Below are 15,052 nucleotides of genomic sequence, written 5' to 3' on the forward strand. Positions count from 1 at the left end.
TGCATCCCAGATGATTTGATGCAGGTAGAAGCACATCTGGACCCCAGAGTACCATGCTGCGCAAAAGCACATCTGGAAACCTACAGCATACAGTAAATTTCTTTAAGTTGATCACCAAAGTCACTGACTATTATTGGTTTAATTAGTACCTTCTCAGGTGATATGGAAAAAAGGATAGAGGTGAGTTTTGGTCCGAAATGTGAGAGGGACAGTGAGGAGGGAAGGAAAAAGTTACACAAAGTTAAATATCATCTATCTCTGCAGCAGAGCATGTTTCTTTATAGCTAATACACAATCCTATATGGTTTATATACCCCACAGTAGCTATGATGCTTCTTTATCACAGGAGCTATCATTTGTGGCCTGTTTCACACCTGGTGCAACAAAGGCCCAGCCTGCCTGGCAAGTACTATGGTGACAGCAATATCAAAGTGACTTTTTAAGATATAACTCTTCTCCTGCCCACTTGATAGAAATGCAGTAACATCTCCTATGGCCCACCACTTCTTTGGTGCAACTGCTCACAGCATTTGTAGCAAGGCTGGGATCCAGCATCTCCCCAGGTGAGGAAAGTCCACAAAACAACCTGTAACCCGTTTCATCTCCCACAAGTCACTTCGCTCACTTTTTTGCTGTGGAAGTCTGCAAGGGAAACAGCCAAACTTTCTGCAGTAGCTTTATGCTCCTAATGAACTATCCCTGATTGGACCACAAAGTTTTGGGAGAGGACAAGCAAGTGTCACAAGCAATTGCCTGTCCTGCTCCCAGCAGCACCAGTGACCCTGCCGGCCATCACCCTGGCTACAGGGCTAGAAAGAAAGAGCACCAAACCTCGCAACATAATTTGATGTAACACTTTCTACCCGCAAGCCTCCCAGCAGCTCCCAGCTGGCATTATCTCCATTTTACAGCCGTGGCAGGGATGGCGGAAGTCACACACCTACGGTCACCCTGTGAGTCAGGAGCAAAGCTGGGAAAAGAAGCCGCAGCGCCTCGTGCCAAGTCCGAGGCTCCAACAACCCGACTACAAAGATGAAACCAAGAGAACAAGAAAAATCCCAGGGCATGTCTGGAACCAGCTGGTCTTAGTACGATGCAGCTGCTGCTGTCAGACAGACTCACTAAATAATATAGAAAGTCTTTTGGCTGAGACAGACTGCAGTAAGAGCCTATTATCTAGTGCATCCCTATTGTCAGGGGACAGTCTCCTTTACCTGTTAACATACTATTCAAAGATCTAACATTTTTTTTTCCCATTCCTAAGTGGCTGAAATGTGCCAGGCAAACCATTGCCATAATCTCTACAAAGTTTCTGTGCAAGGAGAAGGTTCACAGAGCTGCAAGAGCAACTCACAAAAAACTCCCTTGCTAGGCAAGTCTGGGGGGGATCCATCCAAAACCTGAACACTTCGTTTCTTGCCACACATCCCTGTGTGAAAAACAGATGCACAGCACTACCACCAGCATGAGCAATGGGAGAATCCGCATTTGCAGCCTCCAGCACAACCGGGCAATCACTGCAGCAGTAACAGTTAGCACGCGCTGGCAGTTAGTCAGCACGGACAGCAGTGAACACCCTGTAAATAGAAAGGTGGAGAAATATCCGGCAGCAGCTTCTTGTGTGGCTTACCAATCACTTGTTGTGATGAAGGATGGGAAACAGCTAGCTGTCCGATAGGCAGCTCCCCCAGGATGTCATACTGGCTGAAGACTGACAGGAAAGAATGGAACAGAGGTAAATGGAGAAAAAAAAAAAAAATCTCATGGGAGGACAAGCCAGGGAAAAGAAAAAAAAAAAAAAAAAAAAAGAAAAGTGTGTGTTTTACAGGACACACTGACCCCAGTGCTGTGTTCAAAAGCTATTTCATCTTTATTATTTAGCATAACTGTTTGGTAGCTCAGAAAGAAAAAAACAAAAAAACAAAAACAAAACAAAACAAAACAAACAAACAAAAAACCTGCTGCAATCTCTCTGCTTTGCAATGCTTCTGGAAATAAACACAAACTTCAATATGGGAATGCAAATAAATTTGTAAGTGTGAAAATTCCTAATTTCTTCCCCCTGTTCAGAGGGGGCTACACAAATGTAGAGGCTCCTTCTCAGATCAGACCCAGCATAGCCTGTGCCAGAGGGGAGCAAAGACCACATGAAGGGACTTGCTGAAGGTCTGCATGGACCAATGTCAAGTCCCACATCTTTAGGGAGGAGGAGCTGGAGAAAACTGCACAAACCAAGAGTTTTTTCTCCCCATGGAATGAAATGTGGCCAGCGCATGGGTGCAGGTGTGCCCTCAGGATGACATAAGAACAGTGACAAACATAAGCCTGGGCTTGTCCTGAGACCCATTCTAGCATGAGAAAATGTGTAAATTATGGCCCACAAACTCGACATTCCTGAATAATGCTGCTGCTTCAGGTTGGGGTACAATTAACATGAGCTGGGCAGAGCTCTTTGTAGGGGTTTGAAAGGAACAGAAGTAGACTGGGGCTTGAGGAAAGGAGCAAGGAAAACCCTCTGTAATTATGGACTGAATTTGTCCTCCCTCTCCACAGCCCCTTCCCTCTACTTCCCTTCCTCCCCCTCTCTCTCCTCCGCCTCCATTGACTGCTTCTGGGCGCTTCTTAGCCCTGGAGTTAAATTAATCAACAGGATTAGGCAGAATCGGCCACAACAAGACACTCCAGGCTCAGACTGAGCCCTTGATGCTCTGTAAGGACCTGCTGCCTTGCCTTGAAGCACCTTGGTGCCGTCTGGAGCGATTGGCAGACAGGACCAGACATGAAAACGCATTCATTAAAGTGGGGCTCGGATTTTGTTAGCAGGTAAAGGGGAATCACACATTTTTTCCTGCAGTATTTCTTCTCTTTGTCACCCTCTCTCTCATTTCCTCTCTCTCTCTCTCTTGCTTTCAGCTGCACCATCCTAAAAATTAAATGTGCGTTGGATGGGAGAGATGAAGAGGAGGAAGGGAATGGCTCTGTGGAGGGCTTTGCTTTAACTGCACCGCTTGTGCTACAATTGGCTTCAGCAAATTCGCCCAGCCACTGCTGGAGCAATGGTGATGCTCCACAAAAGCGGGCTGGGAGGTGGCTGGCCGGGAAGGTAATGCAGCCACAGGGGAGCTTGGATTTAATGGCACAAGAAAGGAAGGAAAATCTCACTTTGAGGGCATCGCTGAGATCTGAGCACCTCACGTTACAGCCCCACACCCGGTCTCCCCCTTATTCACAAAGCTCTTCATCCACCAAAGCTGTTGGCCTTGGTGTCCCACGTGCGCATGCACGTTTCACTAGTCCTGTACATACACGAGTGTCAGGGCAGGCTATTTTATGCTAGAGGGCAGCTAAAGAGGCTCTCAATGACCTTGGATAGGTTGCTTCCCCTGCCACATGATACTTTTGATGTTTACACTGCCTTAATGATTGGAGCCACATTGCCACTAGCCAGTAAGGAGGCACTCATCTCACAGGTGGAAATACCTCGATTGTGGGTACACATTGTTAGGAGGGCCCGAAATAATAAAACGGGACAAAGATCTGCATATATGCAATACAGCCACAACGTTATTCTCTTCATTCCTGCTCTATTTCCAAGCACTCTTACTGAATTTAGCAGGTTGAGACTGGAACAGGCCACAATCTAGTTCTGTGATGTTGGTATCTCCTTGCTCTTTTTTCCACCTGCTTGTGAGACCAGCCCCTTGGCAGAACTCAAAATATTGCAGCAATAAGCAGCTTTTCTATGCTATTGAAAACAAAAGTATTCATGCACCTGATCAGACTACCTAAACAAACAGAAATCTATCTTTGCTAAGGAGACAAAGCAGAGCCAGAATAAAAGTCATAAAGGAAAATAAGTCCATAAGCTAGAAAAAGGAGTCCCTGTGCAGCCCATAAGTAAATAATTACATGCTTCAGAGTTCCTACTGCAACAGGACAGACAGAATCACACAGAATCACAGAATGTTAGGGATTGGAAGGAACCTTGAAAGATCATCTAGTCCAATCCCCAGAAGGTGTGATTCTGCCCAGTGCATCTATAGCAGAGCCTCTGGGTAGAGCAAAGTCAGATGAAGACATGGCAGAGGGCTCTGCTGTTGCTCTTAGCCATGGCACATGTGTTGGAGCAGTGCGGGTGGGACTGCACACCCCTCAGAAGCACGCTAGCATCCAGGTGGGATACCAAGGATCAGCAAGACGCAGCCATTTATTCAGAGCATGTCCCCTGCACTGCACCTGCAGTCAACAGCTTCAAAAGCAAGAGCTGAAACTCTCCCTGACTTCTTAGCATCTGCCTTTCCCTCTGGCAGAAAGCAAACAAAACCCATCAAAATGCAAACAAGACTATGGTAAGCCTGAAAGAGGGAGACACAGTGGTAGCATCACAGACACAGAATTGCATTGCCTAGATTTTTCTTCCTAATGTGAAAACCAGAACAGCCTCTTTTCTCTCTTCTTGGAAAATGATAAAGTCTTGAGCTCACAATGAGAAAGAGATTCATATTTGTGTGGAGAATAAGCCCCACTCACCTCCAAGCCTATTCAACAGCAAGTGGAACTGCAAAGAGAAGACAGAGCTGTTTCAAATTCACCTCTCATCCCCCCTCCCCTGTCCAAGCGCATTCCCAGATTAAAAAAATAATAAAATAAAATAAAATAAAATAAAATAAAATAAAATAAAATAAAATAAAATAAAATAAAATAAAATAAAATAAAATACACAGCCCATACAATAAACCTTGGGTTTCCCCCTCCCTCCCCTTTCCAAACGGTAAACTCCCCATTCTCCAGCATTTGCTCATGCCTGTGTGGCTGTATTACAGTTTAACATAGTTTAGAGGGCTGTGGTGTGGAGCAGAGGCAGAAAACGAATCACATAATAGTTGATATGCGTTTTAATCAAGTAATTCGGCCCAAGCAGAATGATAGAGCCTGTTGGTGGGGTGCCCTTGAATACCAAACAGACTGGGTAGCAGGCCTAGGAAAATGAAAAAGTCATTTACAGCTCAGCTGGGGACTGCAGTGTTCAGCAAAGCATTAGTGTGGGGGCCTTAGGAGATAAAGGTTTGGGTATTTTTCTTTTTTTTTTCTTTTTTCTTTTTTTTTTTTTTTTTATTCAGGCACTGAACTGGCCAGCTGTAACCAAAGCACAGACTGAGGTAATGCCCATTGTGGGTTGTACAACTTAGAAATAATATGGTGGAGTGGATGCTCTCAAACAGGGGTGCAGGGAGACAGAGGCAGAGTGTACATGTATGCCTAGAGGGAACATGGAAAGGTGAAGGTCAAAGTGAGAGGTGTTTTGCAGCTTGATAATTCCCTCACCATGCCAAGATCTCTTCTTGGAACCATGGTCTTATGTGGAAGGAGAAGCTGCAGGAAGGACAGAGAGAGGAATGCTGGAGGTTTAATAGACAAAGAGGGAGCACATGTAAAAGGTACCCAGGTGTGCACTCCTCCTGTAGTGGCTGAGGGGATGCAGCCAGCCAGCAGGACAGCCCCAGTGAGAACCACACCACCTATAGCAGCAGTCTGACTTCCTTCGTGCCTCAATCCCAGGGATTCAGCCTGGAGGAGCCCCACATTCATGTGTGGGGCTTGAAGACAAGACCTGGATCAGTCTGACAGGCTTTACCTGGCTCTGGCTGTCCTACTTCCCAAAGCACTCAGCCCAAAGTTACTTTCCTCCCAGCTCTGACAGAATTTGCCTCATAACTCAGCCTGGTTCGGGGCCTTTAAGAAAACTCTTATATGAGAGTATCTCACCTGGCACTTGACCATGAAATATATACATGCCTCTAAACAAGATAAACTTCTCCTTGGTCAGGGTGCTTAGGATGCACAGGGGTCCAGAATTCACCTCCATTTGCCATTATAACTTGTCTGCATCTCCTTGAACAAGCAACCTCTGGGCTCAGATCCAGCCAGGTGTTTAGGAATAACTACAAGTAGAGTGTTGCAAGACTTTGGAAAGAAAAAGCTAGAGGGCTTGTTTTCCTTGGGAGAGTCATCTGTCATTTGCATCTTGCCAAGCTGAGGACTTGCATGGAGAAAGGATGCAGCCAACAGATGCTCTCCTCTGCACTGCTCTTGGCGCCGACTGCAGCTGTCCCAGGCAGCCTGCTTAGGTTGGGAACATAACTTCCAGCTTTGAGCCCAAGGTAAGCTAGATGAGGGCTTTTCCAGCCCCACAGAGGAGCAGGAATTGCATCCCTAACCATTTGCTTATTCCTAATCCGTGCCACGCATACAGACGAAGCACACTCCTTTGCAGACGTACCCCAGTGCAGCTCTGGTAAAAGCCAGGAAGCTGTAGTCCTTTATCTCGGGGGAGGGATCTGGCCCCGGAGGCTCCATCTACTCTGCATGTGAAAGTCGTAAGAGACATCAGGGCCCCAGCAAACCCCACTGCAAATCAGGGCCTGGCAGCCAAGGTACCAGCTGTGGTGCCCCCACGCAAGGACACATGGTCACAAAAAAACACAACATACTCTGTTCCTTGCGAGTAGTGAACAAAACCAAATCATCCAGAACATTTGGAGAAAGATAGGGAGGGAGGCAGGGAGAAAGAGAGCCTATGTCTACAACAGCCTTTGTTAATTCCCAGCACTGGTCTGAACATAAACAGATGGAATATCCATCAACTCCAGTCGTCTTTTCTTTTCTTTCAACTTTTTTTCTAGTTCTCGCCTCCCTGCCCCCTCCACCCCTAACACTCTTTCTTCTGGCTTTTGTTTGGCCTTTTAAAGAACCCCGAGGTAATGAGGCCTGCCCCAACTCCCCAGCACATCTGTGAAGTCCATAAAAGGCCCCTTTTTCACTTCAATATTCATAGCCTCGTGTTTGTAGCAGGCGCAGGATCCAGCGGAGGGCTGCACGAGAGAGTCTGCAGGGGCTTGCTGGCTCCTCTACTTGAATTGAAATGATGTAGTCAGAGAGGCATCAATAGCGCTCCCAAAAGTGGGAAGCAAAGGGAAACCAGCTGGGATATAGGGGAAAGGAGGAGAAGAAAAGGTCTGATCAGTTTTTCTGGAGTTTTCCCTTTTTTGCTTTCTTCCCTTTTTAGCATCATCTCTCCAGTTCCCTTAAAACAATTTCTCACAGATGTATGGAAGTCGATGGAGCAGCGCAAACACGTCCCAGTTGAGGGTCTGAGCTGCAGAGAGTAGCACAGGGGCGCCCGGGGTGCTGGAAGCCTGCTAGCATTAAGGATGGGAGAGCTGATCCTGCTTTGACTTACCTATCAAAGCAGCAAGCAAACCCAGGCCAGACCAGTGGGCCTGCAGCACAGGATGCCAGGCCCTTTAGCTGGGCAAGGAAGACTGGCACACAGCTACATGGGGCTGACGAAAGCTCCTGATACCCTAACCCAAGGGAGAAAATGCACCCATTTTGCTTGGCACTCTGTGTCCTGCTTCAGCCCTGCTCCCGGCAGTGGTACCCAGGCTAAGTACTAATACTATGTTTATGCCATGCCTTGACAGGCCTGAAGCTGGGGGCCAAAGAGATGCAAGGACATGCTGGTGGTGCCCAGCTGGCTGTAACCCCCCTCCGTGCTCCAGCTATGCTGCTTTTCCCCCAGCAGCAAGAGTACACAACATCACAGCCACTATAATGAGGGGGGGAACCTCCAGGAGCCCGTTGCACCAGTTTGACTCCTCATTCTGTGCACAATACAATATCTGACCCCTCCCTGCATGCGCTCCAACCACCCTCTGAGGGTGCCCAGAGGTACAAGCACCACAATAGAGAAGGTACTGTACTATCCAAACACCTTCAGGAAAACAACGCTCGGATCCACAGGAGCGAGATGTTGAATGGAGCCCAGCCAGATGACTAGCACCTCCAGGCAGCTTTTGCCCTTACACCTTGGTTCTGATATTGGGAATGTGTGCCTTTGTCCCTGCCCCAAGCCCTCGTCCTTAACCTAGTCCAGTGCTTTTTCCTTAAAATTTTCCCCAACGCCAACTGAGCAAGAAGCACCACACTAATGTCTCAGCCATTCAGATACCAGGTGGTACCTAAAGCAAAATTTACCTTCCTCCAGCACAGGAGTGTAATCCACTTGGCACAGCACACTCAGTGCGTCGCTCGTGCACAGACATGCTATCTTTGGTGCCCAGCATCCTAGTCAGGTGCACAAATCCAGGTTTCACAGATGCTTGCCTGAGACATCCTCTGTTCCTCCTGACTTTGTCCCACTACCCCTCTGCTCACGTACTTGAAGTGCTGCCGCCCTTCCTATTACAGTCCTGGGCCCCATGCGCTCTGCCAGCACATCTCAATCTCAGCTGATGGCTGCCTTGCTATTCCTGCCCTGGGGTCCCTGCACAGCTCTGTCACTGCTCCTCTATCCCAGTTTGTGACAAGTTCTTTTATTTTCATCCTCAACCCCTGTATAGCTCTGCCAGTGGCCCTTAATCTTGTCCTGTAGCTCCTCTGCTGTTCCAGCTCTGGGCCTCCCTGGCTGGATACATCGAGTTAAAGACCTTTCAATATAAGACTCTTTCAGGAAAGATAAACAAATTTAACCTCATAAACCTTTCCCAACCCTGAAAAACCAGCCTGTGAGAATGAGGCACCAGAGACCACTTAACCACACATGAGAAACACATTCCTCCTGCTGTTTGCAAGCCCTGCTTCATTTATCTGAATGTCAGAGCGACTGCCTGAAGCCAAGAGGTGTGTGAGAGTGGGCACGAGCAGCCACTTTGCTTCCTTTACTTTGTCTTCTACCGTGTCTGTGGAAGCAGAGGGAAGCAGTAGGAGTCATTACGGCAGGTGTCTCAGGAGAATATCTGACTCTTTTTCCCTCTTCTGCTTCCTTCCCTTTCTCGTGCCCTTTTGCTTTATGCATACTCACTGCGTGCACACACATCCTCTCTTGCTCCACCACTTCCACTTACTTCCCTGGTCTCGCTGCTGTGCTCCTGTTAGCTCCTCTGTCTTTCTCTCTCTATTTATAACCCTCCCCTGCCTACTTTTCTCCCAATGCACACAAACACTCACAGCTTTACATTAATTTCAGCCCACGGAGAAAACTCCAAAGTGCATGAATGTTAACAGCTCCAGGAGAAAAAGGCCCACAAGCAGAGCATGCCCCTCATCAGGTTGGCCAACAGCAACTTTGGCTGCCGCTGAAAATGTGTTGAGAAGCTGGACTGTGACATTTGCCTGCAATTGAACCCCTCTGCTTGTCTCTGCTGCTCTCTGCTAGCTGAGCTGGGAGAAGAAAGAGAAGAAAGAAAAGCATAGGGAGGAGAGAATGCAAGTGACAGAAAGAAGGATTGAATGAAGGAGTGAAAAGAAAGAAAGATATCCCTGCGCCGCTTGGTCCTTTATCAGCCCTGTCATCTGGTGCAGGGCCCTGCACGCATTGTCTCACCTTGGACAAAACAAAAAGGCGTTTTTGTGCAGATTCCTTTAGAGCTGCCAGAGCCCGCACCTTAGGGGGTCGCTCAAGGCTGAATGTGCAGCTGACAGCCCTGTGCAGCCCGATGTGATATCAATAAACTCCGACACGTCAACTCTTCAGCACAGCTCATGTGGAAGGTACGGCTTGAATATTAAAACCTCCAGCGGCCGGGAAATAAGCTTGGGGTGGAGAGGGGAGGAGGTGGCTCAGAGCAAGATGAGGTTGGCGAACGAGGGGGCAGTGTTAGCAAAAGCTAGGGGCAAGGCAGCCAAAAAAATCACCATTACAGATCTGCTACCTGCTGTCTGTGTAACTATTCAGTGTCATTGCTCTTCTTCTTGACCATCGGTGAGGACAAGAGGCACACGGGCTTGTGAGATGTCTTCCACTACAGGTCCTGGGACAGGGATTCTCTGCTGGGAACTGAGCTGGGCAGGAGTCCAGCAGCCAAAAGAGAACCTGAGCTCACCTGCTCAGTATTCTGCCCTGCCTCTTGCTTGGTGGACATTTGCTTCAGTCATGTGTGTACAAGGGAGCAAATATCCCACCTCTGTGCACACTGCCCTTTATCACACAATGCTGCTCCGCGGCATCGACCAGTGACAAGGTCCCAGCTGAGCTGCTGGCAAAGCTTCCAGCCCAGAGTGACAAGTGCCTGTTTTGCCAGCGCGATACTGAAGCATGGTAACAACTTTTTGCCACTTCTGACACCGTAACAATAAGCCTTCCAGATGAGTAGGAACAGCACATGACAGAAGTACTGCTGCTCATTCGTGCCTGCTAGCACTGGCTGCAAAACATTCTCTACTGATACTTTCCACCACTAGGTTCCAGAGTGAACACCCCCAGCTGAAACAGCAAAGGCGACTCACTCCACAGAAATCAAGCTCAGAGCCAAGTGAGGCTCTCCAAAGTCTACATAATATCCACAGCCTCTATTTCAGCTCAGATGACAGCTCTGAATTTTTAATTTTGACACAAAGGTTAGAACGTATTTTTCCTGAATTAAATACTTGGAGCTCCCCTTGGTAGAGGGGAACCATCCCACCACCAGGAGCAGAGCTGTGCCGAACATGTTCTTTAGTCCTGACAAAGGCAAGACACAACTGCTGCATGAGGCCACGACCAAGACAGAACAGTAAGTTTCAAAGCTCCAGCCCTACAGAGGAGCTTTATTGGGAGGTAGGTAACTATATATGCATAATATTCTGTGTTTTTTATCTGCCAAGAATTCCTCAGGATACATGACTTCATTCTTGAGATATTTTAAAATGTAACAAGGGATCTTTCAAGGGCTTGTGATGATCTCTTTCCCTCTCGGATTGTGATTCTATGAGGCAACTGTGCCCTGACAGACACACAGCATAAGCTGAAACCCTTCACAACTGCTTCTTGCTTAGGAATTCAAGATGAGGAAGAAAGTCAAAAACATTTCCCACCACCATTAAAGCAGAAAGATGTGTTCAGCAGAGCTCTGCTCTTACAGATGGAGAGACTGAACATGTGCAGAGCACTGCTTTTGCCTGTCAGTCACTGATGGGAGCAGGTACATTTGTCACTAGATCTATTTTGGTTAGAACAGCGCAGATCTTGAGATTTTCAGTTCAACAGCCAACTTCCCCAAATGCAGGGAGGTGGTGTATTCCAGGATAACCTTAAGTAACATCTGTTTGACTGGACTTGTTTGTTTTGTTGGGGGTGTGTGTTGTTTTAAAATCTTTTGTTTACTTTTCTTTTTTCTTTTTTTTTTTTTTTTAAACCCAGGTAGTCAAAACAACTCAGCTGACCTGAAACGAAAAACTTCAGTTGAATGTTGACCACGTGCCCTTTGACAGTTCCAGAAATTAAGGCAGCCAAGCGTTGCCCTGCTGTTTAGAGACAAGGGACACAAAGCTTGGTGTCCTTCGTATTTGGCCAGAAACAGGAGCATCACATAGGAATACTAATGGTCTGCAACCTAGTGCAGGGGCTGGATATGGCAGATAATAAGTGGCATCAGTGAGAGTTTCTTAAGCTGGGCAGACATTAAGTGGGGAGTTTATAAGGTGCCTAACATCCAACAGGTGGCTCCTCAGTGACTACAAGTGTGCAAATGGGAGAGTGTTTGTGTGCCTGCTTCTCTGGGACCTGCATGGACACACGCAATCTTATGTGACTCCAGCTAATTTCTGGCAGCAAGGTGGTGGCCATGTGAAAAATCCCATGAGCTACATGTGGGACGGACACAGCGAACAAACTGACTCTGAGCAAAGATGGGAAATAAAATAGGTACTGGCAACTCCATTTCTCTCTCTCTCAAAAAAAAAAAAAAAAAAAGAAAAGAAAAAAAGTCAGAAACCCACAGAAACCTACTCGAAAACCAAGCAGTGAAGTGGTACAAGAAGGAAGTTCTCACCCCCAGCTTGAACAGACACACCAAGTGCACAAACAGTCACAAGAAAAATATTTTTCCAGCTACTGAGGAGCCTGCATGAGAATCACCCACCCTCCAAGGGGCTTGGTAATATGTAAGTTAGTTCCACGCCACGTAATTTTGAAAGCTGAGCACTGACCATGCAAAAGCCTAACCCCTTTCATCCACCCCTTCTTCCCAACCAAATTTTACAGACCAGAGAAAATTAGCTGGAATGTTTAATGAACCTTTTGATATTCATACTTCTTCAGCTGGTAAATAATTTCATTCTGCACGCTGAGGACATTCAGGGTGCAAGCATGGAGATTTTCCTCTTGGGATAGAGCAAGCTGGCTTAGCTAAATTAAGAAATTACCTCCCCTGAAATTTGAAACACTTCAAAAATGCAGTTGCCTGCATTGTCCAGATTCTCCGTGTTTTGGGGTGTAAAGCATTAACTGTTACTTATATTTCTGTAGTTCCTACAGCCCATTCCTAGGGTTAGGAGGGAATTTTGCACTGTACTGAAGAAAATACGGACAAATGATGGCAGAAGGACCTGACAAGGGAAATAGATGGTGGAAATTCATTTTGCAGGTCTAAGTCAAGACTAGAAATAAAACATGGATGTCCTGGCTCCCAGGCAGCTGCTAGGTGCATTGGCCAGGGTGTTATAATCTTAAAAATATAAGAAAATTCATGGCTTGGTCCAATTCCTCACACCTCACCAGGTGCACTGCATAACTCCTCCTATATCAAGCCTCAAACTCGTGCTTCGGTGAAAACACACCTTTATGAAAGACACCACTCTGTTGAATATCACCTACAGCTCTAACACATTATTCACGTAATTGATTAGCCAGCCCTTCTTACTTCAACACTTCCCCTCCATGCCTAAAGATTCCTATTTCATGCTTCAAAAATCCCAGACAGACCAAGCTCTTGGGCTGCACGAGTTTGCTGGACAGCCCCATTGCTGTCAGCAGCAGCAGCATGGCAGACCCTGCTACTAAACAGCGAGCAGAGCACTCAGATGCCATCTAGCAAATCCAACTGGTCAGCAAAGGTCTGAACTCAAAGGTGCCCTTTGAGAGCAGGAGTGTTGATTTGTTTTGGTGGATGTTTTCTAAAAAGACAAGCCAACAGTGAGACAACTTCCTCCACAATGCAAAATAAACCACGCGATAGGGCAGTCAGAAGAGTAAGCAACAGACCTAAACATGAAACCTTGGTAAAACGCGCGCTGAAGAGCAGGCCCATACTGCCAGGATATTAATTTTAACCCTGGACGTGACGTGGTTTCGAGGAGAAACCCCACCGGGATATTCAATCACTGGGCTCCGATCGGCAGCAGCAGGAGCCAGCCCTGTTCTGGGAATGGCGGGGCTGCCCCGGGTCACGTAGCCACCGCTCCACTCCCCACTGCGAGGGGCCCCAGCGCTGGATATTTGCAACCGGCTTTAGCGTCACAGTGGGAGCTGGAGAGGACTTACCAGCCCTTTGTGCTGGATACGCTTTTCGGTCCAATGCTGCCAGCGCTATCACTATTAGAAATGCCACCAGAATACAGGATAGATTTTCCACTCCCTTCTCATCCATTATCTTATCTGTCTGTATTGTCCCCTGTTTGGTATTGGGCTCAGGGACAGCTGACACACACACAGACACAACTCAAGAAGTTCCAGCAAGCCTTGAACCTCGTCGCACGGGCCATGACAGGGTCTTTTGAAGGCACGCTTTGCACACTGTGTCTCTGCGATCTGCGCGAGATGCTGATATTTCTGGGAACGACTTTCAAAGCGCAGCACACGCCCCGTACCTACTAAGTATTAGGTGGAAGCACCCATCTCAACCCAGCGGAGACCGACCGCTCCCTTTGTACCGAAGAACAATCTTCCCCTCGTTGATTACGAAAGATTTTGCCTCATGCTGACTCCATGGGAGCTTTGTCGCACTAGGTACTGAACAGAGCCATGAAAAATCATGGTACCTGCTCCACAAGCCAGGGTCAGACAAATCAGGCATGCATGCCCTCTGGGAGCTGGGGCAAAAACATTTACGTTCTGCTTGAGTTCTTTTAGTTTGTAACAACGGACCACGGCCAGCCTTAGAAAAACAGTAGGAGCAGTACAGATTTTTCTTGACTGCAAGTGTGATCTAACATTTATATTATTTTGGTTTTCTGCAGAAGTTCACTTGGATCAATTTCATACCCAGAAGACAGAAATGTTTCCCTCACAAGAATTGAAGTTTCCATCAAAACATGTACAAACAAGATCAGGTGCATACTTTGGTATACATATATATATAAAGTGCTTGTATTTATAAAAATAAGAATTTTTAGAGTCAGAAATAATATTTAAATTTAAAATATTTTTGTAGCCCATAGTAATGACAACAAATTATAAGGAATTATTTAAGTATAACAGTTTTCACTAAACCAAAGTTACATTCTTTAAATTGGGAACCATTCTAAACGCTTCGATTTCAAAGTTTTTGTTGATGGCACTCAAGATTATTTCCCAAACCTGCACAATGTCACCCTCTGCTGACGCATTCAAATATAAGTTTTTATTTAAAAAAAAAGAGATAAGCGGTCACTTTAGTCCATAATCCTGCCTCTGACAGTTCCCAATGGCTGGTACTTCCTGGCCGAGGCATCGGCTACCCTGTAATTATCTCCTACACCCTTCACTCGGCGGAAGCAATGGTGATCTGCCCAACACCAGTGAACTCAGAGCTGACTTGCGCAAAAAATCGAGATCAGTTTCCTCATTAAAAATAGTTATGCAGTGCGTAGGATCCACCTGGGGCAGTATCTAAAAGTTCAGCTGCTATTTAAGGTATCTTGAAATAGCTGGGCTGGAAAAAGTCTCTCATGAACCACACAATAATCAACATATGAAAGATACTTACATTGATAAAAAGAGAAGAAAAATCCACAAAGACTTCATTACTCGATGGCAAGATTCTGCTATGAGAATTGAAAGTCTAAGAGGAATTAGAAGCCAGCTAAGTAAGGCCATAAATAGCTATTATTTGTTAGAAAAGATTTTATATTCATGAGACAAGGCTGGAGTCCCCTTTTCCACCTTCACCCCGCGTTGTCTTACTGTGCAGAGGCACTTAGCCACTTGGTTTAACGTTCTGTCTGCTCACACGCACACAAAAAGCACTGATTTAACATCATTCTCTCAGCACTTTCTAAGCCCTGCTCCATAAGCTTTAATTTGAGATAGAAATTA

At 46.5% G+C, this 15,052-nt stretch overlaps 1 protein-coding gene across 3 annotated transcripts in view; it reads right to left on the reverse strand.

The window, feature by feature from the left end:
• The window catches only part of PAX7 (paired box 7), a gene marked incomplete at both ends in the record, with an annotated part of 99,319 nt that overhangs the window by 52,563 nt on the left and 31,704 nt on the right, over positions 1-15,052 (reverse strand). The window lies entirely within an intron of this gene.

The sequence above is a fragment of the Aythya marila genome (assembly GCF_965140915.1).
Source record: "Aythya marila genome assembly, chromosome: 21".
NCBI classification, from domain to species: domain Eukaryota; kingdom Metazoa; phylum Chordata; class Aves; order Anseriformes; family Anatidae; genus Aythya; species Aythya marila.